Source organism: Sus scrofa, chromosome 16 (assembly GCF_000003025.6).
Source record: "Sus scrofa isolate TJ Tabasco breed Duroc chromosome 16, Sscrofa11.1, whole genome shotgun sequence".
In the NCBI taxonomy this organism is placed as follows: Eukaryota; Metazoa; Chordata; class Mammalia; order Artiodactyla; family Suidae; genus Sus; species Sus scrofa.
The window spans coordinates 70,817,621-70,831,209 of NC_010458.4; the positions used below are offsets into that span (position 1 = coordinate 70,817,621).

A 13,589-nucleotide genomic window follows, 5' to 3' on the forward strand; every position below is an offset into this window, starting at 1 on the left:
CAGTTACGTTTCTATTTAATTTTAGTCAAGTCATGGATTTTCTTTGGGCCTCAGTTATCTACTAAGTAATTAAACACTTCCTTTAACTAGCTTGATGATATTAACATGGTAAAGGTTTTGTGGTCAATGTGTTAAAGAGATAACCAACTTTTTTAAGACAGCCATTCTTGTTTCTCATTAGCAAAAAACAATTTTAGCTGTAGCTAAAATTTTGGCCAAGTGGGTCACCTTCAGTAAAGAGCTGTATAATAGCAAAAAAGCAACTGTCTCTCAGGACTTCTATGATATATATGCAAAAGTGCTTTGTAAACTGTAAAGTTCCATGTTCATGTATGATACCATATGTTATAATAATTATTCTAAATATCATTATAATTATTATGAACATAATAATTATGAGAAGTTAAATATTCTTAACTGGGTAACTGAATGCCTAGATGAATAGTTGGAGAGACAGATGATCAGGGATTTCAAAAGTCAAATACAAACATGTTTCCTAGACATAATAGAGATTGCAGGAAGATCTCTATGACTCTTGTTAGAGAGAAATCTAAGAGAAACAAGTGCTCTATAAACTCATACTACATGTGAGTTGGATTTTGATGATGGTATGTAAAATGCAGATAATTTAAGTGAACGACGAAGAGCATCTTAATAAATATTAAGTCATCTGATGCGCATAAGACAAAGAATTATTTCAGAATGGTGTTATTATTCATTTTGGTGGATATGGAGACTGAGCCAACAAAAGTTAAGGACTCGACTATGATCCACAATGCTTTAAAGAGAAAATGAAGAAAAAAAAAAATCTAAGTTTTCTTGCACTGAAATCATGGATCCTTCAAAGGCAGCCTATGGAATGGGAGAAAATACTTGTAAATCATATACCAAAAGGGGGTTAATATCCAAATTGTATGAAGAACTCCTACAATTCAAGAATGAAAAACAAATAACCCAATTAAAAATGAGCAAAGGAAAAGGTATTTCTTCAAAGAAAATATACAAGTGGCCAAGAGGCACATGAAAAAATTCTCAACATCGTTAATCACGAGGGATAATCAAGTCAAAACCACAATAAGGTATCATATCATACCTGTTAGAATGGCTGTTATTAAAAAAAAAAAAAAAACAGAAAATAACCACTTTGGGTGAGTATGTGGAGAAATTGGAACACCTGTGCACTATTGGTAGGAATGCAAAATGCTGTAGCCACTATAGAAAACAGTGTGGATGCTTCTCAGAAAATTAAAAATAGAGCTACCATAGGATCCAGCAATCCCACTTCTGAATATTTATCCAAAAGAACTGAAATCAGGATCTTGATCTATCTCTCCACGTTTATTGCAGCTTCATTCACAGTTGAAAGGTAAAAACAACCCAAATATCCATCAAGAGATGAATGGGTAGAGAAAATGTGGTATGCAGGCACGACGCAATACAAAGGAACGAACCCCTGCCACATGCTACAGTGAGGACGGACCTTGAGGACATTATGCTAACTGAAATAACACAGTCACAAAAAAACACATGCTACAGGATTTCACTCATACGAGGTGTGTAAAATAGTCAAACTCATCAGAGCAGAAAGTAGGGTGGTTCCCAGTGGATGGGAGAAGGGAGAGAGACATGGGGAGTTGCTGTTCAGTGCGTAGAGAGCTTCAGTCACACAGAGGGGAAAGTCCTGGAGATTTCCTGTACGGCACTATGATTGCAGTTAACAATCCTGTTCTACTCACTCTCAAGTTTTTTAAGAGGGTGGATCTCACATTATGTGTTTTTTAACACAATATTTTTTAAAGGGCTCTCTGGATTGCTGTTCTCGTTGTTATCAACACTCACAGTTTGCTACATCTTGTGTTATATAGCACAATGCCTGTCCTGGCAAACAATAACAACAAACTATCCTTCCAAGCAGCCTAGAGCCATGTATTGCAATGACTTTGCTCTCAGAAATAAAATCACAAAATGACAGCACCAGGAGAAACTTAGAGATAAGCTAACTAACCTTTCATTTCACAAAAGAGAAACCTGGGAACTAGAGCTGGCAAAAGACTTGAATGAAGTCCTATAACAAGTTAAATAACTGAGTTTCCATTTCTAGACCAATATTTTGCTTAGAGAAGTCATTTGGGAACCTGATTACATATCAAAACCACTTGGGAACATAAAATACAAAAGTCTAGGTCCTAGCAGAACTACTGAACACAGAATCTCTGGGGGTGGGGTGAAGAATCTATACTTTTCAAAGCTTCCATGGTGAGTCTCATGCAGGAAATCTTCCAACCGGTGTTCACCATTTTGGTTAAGCCAAACCCTTGGTTTAGACTGAGTGCCTGCTATCTACTGGAAAGCAAAAGCCCCGCTGATAAGCGTAAATCAATCTTGATATGGCCTACTTAAAAAACTAGGCAAGTGTTAGCCGACATGAATATCATTTCTTTTTTGAAAATAACTGGATAGTGACAGAGTTCGTCAAGGATAAATATTCATTCTCTATAAACTAATTATAAACGCTTTTTCTTTGCAGACTTTTCTCTATCTATACAGCCCAACAATGATGTTTCTCAAGTTCCAAACTTCATATTTTTCAGAACAGAATATAAATCATTTTCACTCCCACGTTTGCCTCGCTGAATGAGGGTCACACATGGCAACAAAATGAAGAGCTTCAGAAGGGCTTGTCTTTCCCGCTGCAGTGAAAAGGTGAGACCCAGGGACTATAGCACAGAGGTTGAAGGAACCAGGAAAGGGAATGCCAGAGTCTATTACGTTAAACTCAGTCGTCAAAAGCTCATTAAGAGGAAGAAGTTCCATTTGTCTGAACTTCCTTCTTTACCATGTTCTATACCCCGTTATTCCCTTCCATCCCCATCATTCCCTAGTGTTGTCCTCCCTGGGTTTTATGCTTAGGGAGATGACCCATAGCCACGTATTGGCCTTTAGGTGATGGAGCTGTGACTCAAGCGCAGGTCCTCTGACCACAAAGCCTGGGTTCTCTTAACCACTGTGCCATGGTAGGCCCAGGAGCAAAATGCCTGCATCTCAGGTACTGCCTACATCCTCAAAGAGTTAGGAGTTCAGCTGAGGGACAACATGAACACAGATAAAGCATCGCATCCCGTTTGAAAGATTGCTAATATATGAAAAACACGTACTTTACCACTGTATAATATTGGTCAAGTCACTGTTCTCTGACTCTTGGCTTTCTTATATTTTAGGTGGAAGGATTAGAAACATTATTGTTATTATGAATCCAGGTTCTAGTATATAATAGCTTGGCTTGAAATCATGTTCTACTGCTAAGCACAAATCTAATTCCTTTTTTCCAAAAGCCTTTGGAACCAGATGATTTTCCAATATGGGGGCTGGGGAGAGTTAGGAAAGTCACATACAAATATTACATGATATACTCCTATCCTGAGCAAAGTCTGGAGTAGTATTCAATAATTAAGCACATAAATATTTCTGTAGCAAAACATGTGAATATTAACATTAAGTGACATAAATAATTATAAATAGTGTGATGTCAGGTCAGGTCAGGCTTTACCACAAAATCAGTTCAAGTCACACCAGGTTTGGCTGACAAATATGATTTAAAAAAAAAAAACTTTCCATTTCAAAGCCTTTTGTATTTAACTGACTGAACCTATAGCTATTAATCATAGAAAAATTAATAAATTTCTTTGTATTTCCATTTCTCCATTTGTGAAATGAAAATAATTTATGTGTATACTTCACAAGGTTTAATGGAATGAATGCAAGTAAATCACTTAGAGTAATGCGTGGTTCACAGTAAATACTCATACCCCTACCAACCATTGTCATTTTTATTACCCCTTATATACCTCGAACCTCTGGTATACCATGATTCTAAATAATCAAAGAATATTTAAATAAAGTTTTAAGTTCCCAGTACAAGAGGTTTCATGATGCCTGATCTTATGGAGTAATTGCTTTAAGAATTCTATAGGACTGGAGTTCCCATCGTGGCACAGTGGTTAACGAATCCGACTAGGAACCATGAGGTTGCAGGTTCGGTCCCTGCCCTTGCTCAGTGGGTTAACGATCCGGCGTTGCCGTGAGCTGTGGTGTAGGTTGCAGATACGGCTCGGATCCCGCGTTGCTGTGGCTCTGGCGTAGGCCGGTGGCTACAGCTCCGATTCAACCCCTAGCCTGGGAACCTGCATATGCCATGGGAGCGGCCCAAGAAATAGCAACAACAACAACAACAAAAAAAAAAAAAAAGACAAAAGACAAAAGACAAAAAAAAAAAAAAAAAAAAAAGAATTCTATAGGACAAAATTGCTATAACGCTTGTAATAGAAAACTCAACACCCAAAGCTATATTCAAAAAAGGTTGCATAGACGCACTGGGATATAAGGTAACTGTATAAGCAAGTGTGGTTTTGACAGCGAAAATGGAAGAGAATACCATCAGTTAAGCAGAAAGATAATAAGTTACAGAATCAAACATATCTGGCTTTGAATATGGCTCCAGCACCTACTAAGTGAGCTTGGACTAGCCATTTAACTCCCTTGAGTCTTTTCTACTATTTAAAGAAGTGAGAATAATATCTACCCTTCTAAATTACAGGGAAGCTTGGAAATTATATATATGCATCATGTAGAACAATGGCTAACAAGTTCTGCATATTACCAACAACGAAAGGAAAGCAAACAGATTTCCAGTTAACATAACAAAGACCTTTCTTACAGCCAGATCTTCTCAACACTGGGATGGTTTACCTTGTGAGGTACTGAGCTTTCCATAACCAAAGCTGCTTGATAAGAACTATCTCTTTTATTTGAGAAAGGATTACTGTTTGGGGAGATAACGAGATTGGTACCATCCACTTTCATCCTTTCCAAAGCTGAGACTTTATCATCAGAGATTATAATGAGTTATTTTGGAATGCATTTTAATTCATGTTTTCCTTGTAAGAGGAGGTTCTAGGCTCTGAGAGTCTAATTCAGGCAAGATTGAGGACAAAAGAGAGAAAGTTACATTTGTTGAGTGAATTCAATCTTTGAATGCCAGGATACGGATATGACTCCCAAATGAAATAAGAGTGACATATTTTTGAGGGATCTTTCACTCTGCAGGCTTCCTGTAAAATAGCGATGCTTCCTGTTTCCTACAGCAAAGAAATTAGAACTCTTTGATTTTGTCTTTTCCCTGTTCCTCTTCTCAGTTTCCTCCTTCCTTCCTCTTCCTCTATTCTTCTTCATCTCCACTGCCACTGCCATTTTCCCCAACATGCATCTCAACATTACCATCATCCCAAAGTGGTTTGTAAGAGACCCAGTGCTCTAAGTTAGGAGGAGCAATACGGCCACTTACCCTTCCCTGTGTATCTGAACGTCCTCTCAACTCTTTGGAGGAAAGATACCAAATAAACCCAAGCTATTATTATAACCAAGGGCCATACAGTACAGAGCATATTATTGGTGCCAAATAAATAATTCCTCTTGGCAAGTCAATAGAGCGAGAGTGTGACTAGCCTGCAGCCTGGCTGAGACACAGGTTATACGGAGATGGAGCTTCAGAAGAAACCATATATCAAAATAATGGCCTAAGATGTCAGTGCAGGACTCATGTCCTTTCAAGTGGGTGGTTTTAAATAATTCAAAGTTCATGGAGGCGTTTCTGGGAATGAGTGTCCAATCTCCCCCTTAGAGAGTCAGATTTGGGTCTGCTAAGGTCAACAGGCTCATCAATATTTATAGCGTTTTTTACTTATTTAGCTTTTGTCAACTTGTGCTAATATAAAATTTGAAATTGGAAAAGTAGGAAGCCGATATTTGAAAAATCTAATATACGTATTAACAAATACAATAGTAATAATTCATTGAGAGTAATATATGTAATATAATTAATAAGTAATATAATATATATTAATAAGTAATATAATTAATAAGTAATAATATGAGCAATATAATTCATTGAGAATTAGTTTATACCTTTGTGAGAGATATGGTAAACTCTTGATATGTATTGCTGGAATAAAATGCTACAATAATCCTACAAAATTAACATTATTGCACCCGTTTTACTATTGAGAAAACCAAGGTTCCACAATATTGAAAAAATTTCCTAGGGCTACATAGCTGGGAAGTGTGGGAATGGAATCATTCTGACTGCAATTTAACCTAAGCCAATATGACTCCCTTATTAAACAAATTAGTATTTTAACATATTCAGAGGAAATGTTTAAGAAACCTTAGAGAAAATTATTTTTCATTCTCACACAAATTAATTAGAATCAGCACTTACATGTTTAATTATTTGTTAATTCTATATCATTTCCATCTGTTAGCTCAATGAAATTAACTTAAGATATGTACCAGGAAACTCTTCCTTAGACTTGTTTTAGTAGGTAATAGAAAACCACAAGTCTTTGTATTTCCTAATTTGGCCTGCGCTTCTCATTTAGCTTGAAATTCCTCTAAAAAGCTTTGGAGGAGGGATAGTCCTAAAATTAGATATATGATGATGACTGCCTTAGCAAAGTCTTTCTTCCCAGTTCCAGAGAATCCATCTCAATTTGAATTCACAAGCCTCAACCACGTCTTACTCCGATGTTCCTGAACCCACTAGATGGAAATAAAGGTGATTTATTTCCAGTTCTCCAAACTCCCATGAAGCCAGTGATGGGGGACTAGAAACTGGCTTCTTTTTCATTAATGCGGTATTGACATTAACTAGTTCTTAGACTAGAAAGGTGGTTACATCATGATAAAAGTGTAAATTAAAGGGATATTCTTGGCTTAGTGTAAGTGTGGAGAAGGGGAGACAGACTTAAGCTACCTAGTTCCTGTCTCAGCTCAGATCTGCCACCAAATGTCTAACTTCAGTCAAGTCCTTTTCTTTCTCTAGGGCTAAAGTTTCCCATATGAAGAGTTGAGATACTTTGTGAATGAATGCTGGAATGAATGGACACATAAAGAATAAGCCTTTTGTGATATATTTGTCTGGTTTTGGTATCAGGGTGATGCTAGACTCATAGAATGAGTTTGGAAATGTTCTTTCCCACAAATTTTTTGTAAGAGTTTCAGAAGGATAGGTGTTAACTCTTTCCTAAATGTTTGGGAGAATTATCCTGTGAAGCCATCTGATTCTGGACTTTTATTTACTGGGAGTTTTTAAATTATTGATTCAAATTCATTACTGATATTTGGTCTGTTCATAGCAGCACTATTCACAATAGCAAAGATATGGAAGCAACCCCGGTGTCCATCAACAGATGATGGATAAAGAAGATGCCAGTATATACATATACTGAGTACAGTATATATATACATATGAGTAAAATTTTGTCATTTACAGCAACATGGATGAATTGGAGTATATTATACTAAGTGAACTAAGACAAAAGAGAAAGACAAATACTGTGCATCACTTATATGTGGAATCAAAAATATATATATACAACGATCTAGTGAATATGACAAAAAGAAGCAGGAGTTCCCATTATGGCTCAGTAGTAATGAACCTGACTAGTATTCATGAGGACACAGGTTCGATCCCTGGCTGCACTCAGCGGGTTAAGGATCCGGCGTTGCAGTGAGCTGCGATGTAGGTTACAGATGTGGCTCAGATCTTGCATTGCTGTGGCTGTGGTGTAGGCTGGCAGCTATGGCTTCTAGCCTGGGAATTTCTATATGCTGTGGCTGCAGACCCAAAAAGCAAAAAAAAAAAAAAAGCAGACTCACAGATATTAGTGGTTACCACTGGGGAGTAAGATGGGGTCACAGGAATGGCGGAGTGAGGCACAAACTATTAGGTATAAGATAGGCAAGGATGTATTGTACAACACAGGGAATATAGCCAATATATCATAACAACTATAAATGGAAAGTAACCTTTACAAATTATACAATTTTAAAATAAAATTCTTTAAAAAAGTAAATAAATAAACTTGGTGATCTCCAGCATGCTATCAGCTCCAATATCTCAGGATGATCAAGTTTCTTCCTCTGGCTACAGCCACCGTTTCAGGATCATGACAGCAGAAGAACCATGGCTGCGATTGAAAGACCTTGGAATGGATCTATTAGCTTATGCCTGGCTATCCCTGCCTACAATTCCATGGATTTCTATTCAGGGATCAAGAACTGTAACATCCTAAAATATCAGCTTTGGCATGGACAATAGATCATCTTGTCCAACTTCATCATAACATTAGCATCTGCAAGGAAATCTTTGATGCTTTAACATGAGGAAGAAATAGGCATTTCAAGCTTTCTGGCAGGCCACAGCAGTCAGTAGGGTCTCTGTAGTCCCAATGAGATGATACAACCTACATTCCAGTTTATTTCTGTGTGGAAGGCCAAACTCCCATTCCTCTCCTAGAGCAAATGCCTGAGAAAACTTCTTCAGTTTTGGCTTTGATCTGGCCTGGTTAGGAGATGAATCAGCAACTTTCCAAAGGCTATGAAAAAACAGCTCCAATTTAAATCTTGCTCCACCCATACCAGTCCTTGCTCAATGAGCCTAGCTCCCTAAGCTGAGGAGTCCTTGCAGAAAGTCTGACTTGATGGAACTTGCAGCTTGGATTTCGTCTTAATTACCTCTCCTTCATTTCTCAATGAGAAATCAATTTTAGTCAATTACAAATGACCTGTGTCCTAAAGCAAAGCTGCTGAGGAAAACAGACTTTATCAAGGCAAAAGGCAGATGTAAGATGAAGTTCACAGAATCTCTGCCTTGGTGAAGAAAAGTTTCCACTGTTTGGGGCTTTTAAATCACTACTAGACAGTCATGGGATATTTAGCTTTAAAAGAAATGTCATCTTGCTGCTCTCATGTTATTAAAACTCAGTTGTGAAAAGTAAACAAAAATCTACACATCAAATACAAATTAAGATGTTTAAAATATAAGAGAATATCTACATTTAAGATAATTGGTCGCTACTTATATTCTTGTATATGTATATGCATCCATTTATTCTTTCATTCAGCATTCAACCATCATACCAAAGATTGTGCTAAGTACAAGGAATATTTAAGGAACAAGGTTCTGACCTCAAGAAGCTTACAATCCATGAAGAGACAGATGACTAAGCATATTAAAATGGAGTGGCAAAAATCCCTCCCCCCCTATTTCCAACACACAATTTTCCACTAAGTATGGCCTCTGCCTTGAATTCTTCCTCTTTTCTCCATCTCCACTACTAATGCCACAGTCCCAATCTCTACCATCCTTGTCTGTACTACTGAAATACCTCCTAGTATGTCTCCCTGAGCTTGCTATCATTTCAGTCCTATAATCCATTGTCCTCAAACAGCCAGAATAAGCTACTGATCTTTTTAAAACACATATTAAACCTATCACTTTACAGCTTAAAATGAAACTTCTGATGCACTAAGAATCAACAAGCTACAACATCCTAGACAATTTTCACCTACAATCTCATCTTTTTCCATTGGCTCATACGGCACCAGCTACTCTGACCTTTTGTTTTCATTGTCTTAAAACTATTCATGGCTTACTCTTTCTTGCCTTTCGAGCTTCCGCTTAAAGGTCACACCCTCAGAGGTGGCCTTTTCTGACCATACCATCTATGGTGCTCTCTACTGCATCACTCTGTTTCTTTCTCTCTACAGAACTTAATATATTTTTATTTTTGTATCATCTGTCTCCACGGGAACAGGGACCCTGTCGATCTTGGTTAACATTCCACTCAAAGTGCTTAGAACAGCACCTCGCTAATAGGATGTAAAACTTGGAGTTCCCGTCGTGGCGCAGTGGTTAACGAATCCGACTAGGAACCATGAGGTTGCGGGTTCGGTCCCTGCCCTTGCTCAGTGGGTTGAAGATCCGGCATTGCCGTGAGCTGTGGTGTAGGTTGCAGACACGGCTTCAGATCCCGCGTTGCTGTGGCTCTGGCGTAGGCCAGTGGCTACAGCTCCGATTCGACCCCTAGCCTGGGAACCTCCATATGCTGCGGGAGCGGCCCAAAGAAATAGCCAAAAAAAAAAAAAAAAGAATGTAAAACTTAAGCAACATGAGGACAGAGTTTGTATCTATCTTGTTCTAGCTGATCTCTAGTGGTAATACTGCAGGTGCTCCAAACCTATTAGCTGAATGAGGTTTCTGAGAAAGATCTCTCATTCAAGCTGCTGCATGACAAACATGAAAGACTTCATAAGTGGCATGGGCCTCATCCAAGGCTGTAGAATTATAAATATAAACAAAACATCTTGCTCATGTTGGGTCCAAAGAGAATAATGACAGGGCAGAATCAAATGTGTCAGTATTTCCATCTATTAATTAACAATGAGCTGAGGCAGAAGGGAAGATGGAGGGAGAGTCACTGCCGCCCAGGTGGGAGAAGCGCATGAACTGCGGCTCAGGCCAGGTGTACCACTTCGATCACATCACTAACACCAGCCAGTGGGAGCAGCCAAGTGGCAACTGCAAAAACGGACAAAGGGAGCCCACTGGGGTCTGCTGCTTGCACCTGCTGATCCAGCACAGCCTGTCACGGCGGCGTCCTCCTGGCAGCAGGAGAAGAGCTGATCAAAGGCTACATCCAAAAGATTAAGTCGGGAGAGGAGGACTTTGAATCTCTGGCCTTACAGTTCAGTGAATGCAGCTCTGCCAAGGCCAGGGGAGACCTGGGTGGCCTTCAGCAGAGGTCAGATGCAGAAGCCATTTGAAGATGCCTCCTTTGCACTGTAGACAGGGGCGGGGGTGGGGGCGGAATGAGCAGGCCCATGTTCACGGATTCCGGTATCCACATCATCCTGTGCACGGACTGAGGGATGTGGACAGCCCCAGCCAAGCCTCCAGGATGCGGTGGGGCGGGACAAGGAGGAGGAGGCTGGGCCCGCAGACTCTGCTCCCTGCTGCCAGCTGACCAGTGCCCTCACCCCAACCCCTGCTAATGTCACACTGTATTTATTGATCCCAGCATGGCTGGGAGGGGGGCTCTTCACCATCGGGGGCTCCCTGCCAGACTCCTCTCCCTTTAGGAACTGACTTCAGAAGGGCCCAGGGTGGAGAGCCCCCCCGGCCGCCACAAGGTCCCAGAACAATGGGTGGGGGTGACACATCCCAAAGATAAGGCCCAGGTCCAGGATGGGGGCAGGAGGGCCTTAAGTTGTTTCTGGTTAGGTTGTGTTCCTCTATTCAATTGTAAAAAGCAGATGCTCCTCCTGGGGCCCAGGCAGCCTGCTGCTTAAGGGTCCTCTCTACACAGCAGAGTAGTGCCCTCCCCAACCAGAATTAAACCTGGAACTACAAAAAAAAAAAAATTAATAATGACACATATTACTAATGATAAGAATTTCTAACAGACAATGTGACATTGCGAATCATGGTAATTTACAAGGAAATAAATTACTTATAGAATTAATTCTATCTTGAAATTACTCCCTATATCATGAATAAGTTTGCATGTGAATAAATGTGTGTTTGTGTTGAATCAAAAGAGGGAATATCCACAAACGTAGGCAAAAATCAATTTCCAGCAATAATCACTAAGACGTGCTCATCATTCCAGCCAAATACATTTCTCCCTGACCTGTTCTGATACCTGTGATGTCTATATTATCCATGACTCTAAGTCATCAAATAAAAATCCCTTTTATAAGATGAAAAAGAAAATATATATAGGAGTACCCATAAAACCGATTCTTATTTTTGAGTGAAACTTTTCAATTTACAAAGGACTGACAAATTTATTACCTCCTTTTATCCTCAGAGACAACTGTTTCCAGTTTATAGATGAGGAAACTGAAGCTTAAATGGCTTGTGCAAAATATAAAACCTGATTTATGACAAATCCAAGATCTAAACCTGAGTCTTAGAGCCCAAAGGAGAGATCAGACTATATAGGACCCTAAAATTGTAAGTTTTAATAATGAAATAGCAACAGGACCTTGGAAGCTGAGGTCCTGGGAGAAGGTCTGGCAGTGATACAGGAGGTTCTGTACATCCAAGCAGTGGCTTAGTTGAAGGAGAAAATTTGCCCAGAGCTTCCAGTTGTCATTTCCCTTCCAAGACATCTGGCCTCCAAGTTATTCCTTCTCCACTGGGATTAATCCATCACCATATTCAGAGCCATTTTCCAAGTTATTAATCATTTGGGAGCACTGCTACTTCAGCAAGAACCCAGCAAGGTGACTGCTAAAAACCAGGAGAGGACAAAAGAAAATTGGATATGGGCAGGAGACAGCCAGCCAGAGGAATTCAAGACAGACACAGCAGCAGAGTCAGAGAGACACCCCAGCAGAGGTGGCAGGGACTGACATTTAACGAGAACAGAAAGCAAGTGAGCATATGGGACCAACGAACAATTTGAAATCATAATTCAACAACTCCTCCTGTGCCCAAGCAGCACTGCAGAGCAATCTTTAATCTAGAACTTGAAATTAGGCCATTAATTTCCAAACTGTGAACTGAAGCCTTCAGCAAATGAAGTCAGAAGTCCCCCTACCTGAAATTCAATTGAAAACCATCCAGTAGGGGGTATAAATGTAATAGAGTCCATCAACTGCTCTAGGTTGAAATCAGGCAGTGTGTTCTGGGAGATTTGCTCCGTACTGAACTTCCTATTCCCAGTAGCTAGCCACTGCTGGCATTCCGCTCTCAGTGACAGTAAGCTTGAGAGCAAGAACGTAATTCCATTTGGACCAGTTTGCCTTCTGTCTTCCTTGACTGGACACCGACTCCCAACCCTAGCCTCCCACTAAACACTGAACGTGACCACAAACTGTACCCTGCCCCCACTCAAAGAGTAAAATCTGACCTTAGCTACAAATGACCAGACCTGCTCCTGAAACTTGCCACAAACTGCTATCTAACCTTGGGTACAGAATTAGTCTTAACCTCAACCAATCTTGGGCTCTGATCTTGATCATGGAATGAGGCCATTCATGAATTCTTTATTCAACAGCTATTAAAGTTACTTATATGTGCTGGGCTCTCTGCTGGGCAACAGGGCTATGGTAATTTAAAAAATATCCATTTTGTACAGACAAAAAGTCAATGAACTACAATATTTTTACATGTATTTACTCTGATGATGTAACTCCCAACGTAAATCGATTCTAGACCTTAGTCACAGGTTGAGTCATAACCCCCAGGCACAAATGGAGCCAGAGCTGAGACAGAGTATCTAAGCCAACTAAAAATGTAGAAGAATTATAGGACGAGCTTCCAAAACACCACTTCAGGCAGTACTGGGATTATGTGCCCAATAAAGACCTGACAAGCTGCAAAAGCAATCATGCAGTGTGTGGTGATGAAGAGAAAAGCCAATAAACTTTTCCAGCAATATTGAAAGAGACAAAGACAAAGACATGTGGAAAAACACTTTGGTTTAGTAGCATCTGCCAGGAGTTGGCGATAAAGTCTGCTGCACGCACATTGGTTATTGATGGAGCACAGAAAATAAGATAGATGCAGAGGATGGTGAGAACTATAAGATTTGGAGCAATGTTTGAACAACTGTCTAGGAAGGCAGCGGGATTTGCAGAGTCAAGATGTAGGGATGGAGAAAGGGGATTCCCTGTAAAGAAATCAGCCCATCAAGCTTCGACTGTGGAATGCACACACTGTGTTTGAAAGGTGAGATGGACAT

The 13,589-nt window shown here is 39.7% G+C and overlaps 1 pseudogene; it reads left to right on the forward strand.

Moving 5' to 3' along the window:
• On the forward strand, nt 10,133–10,764 carry LOC100512992 (annotated as a pseudogene).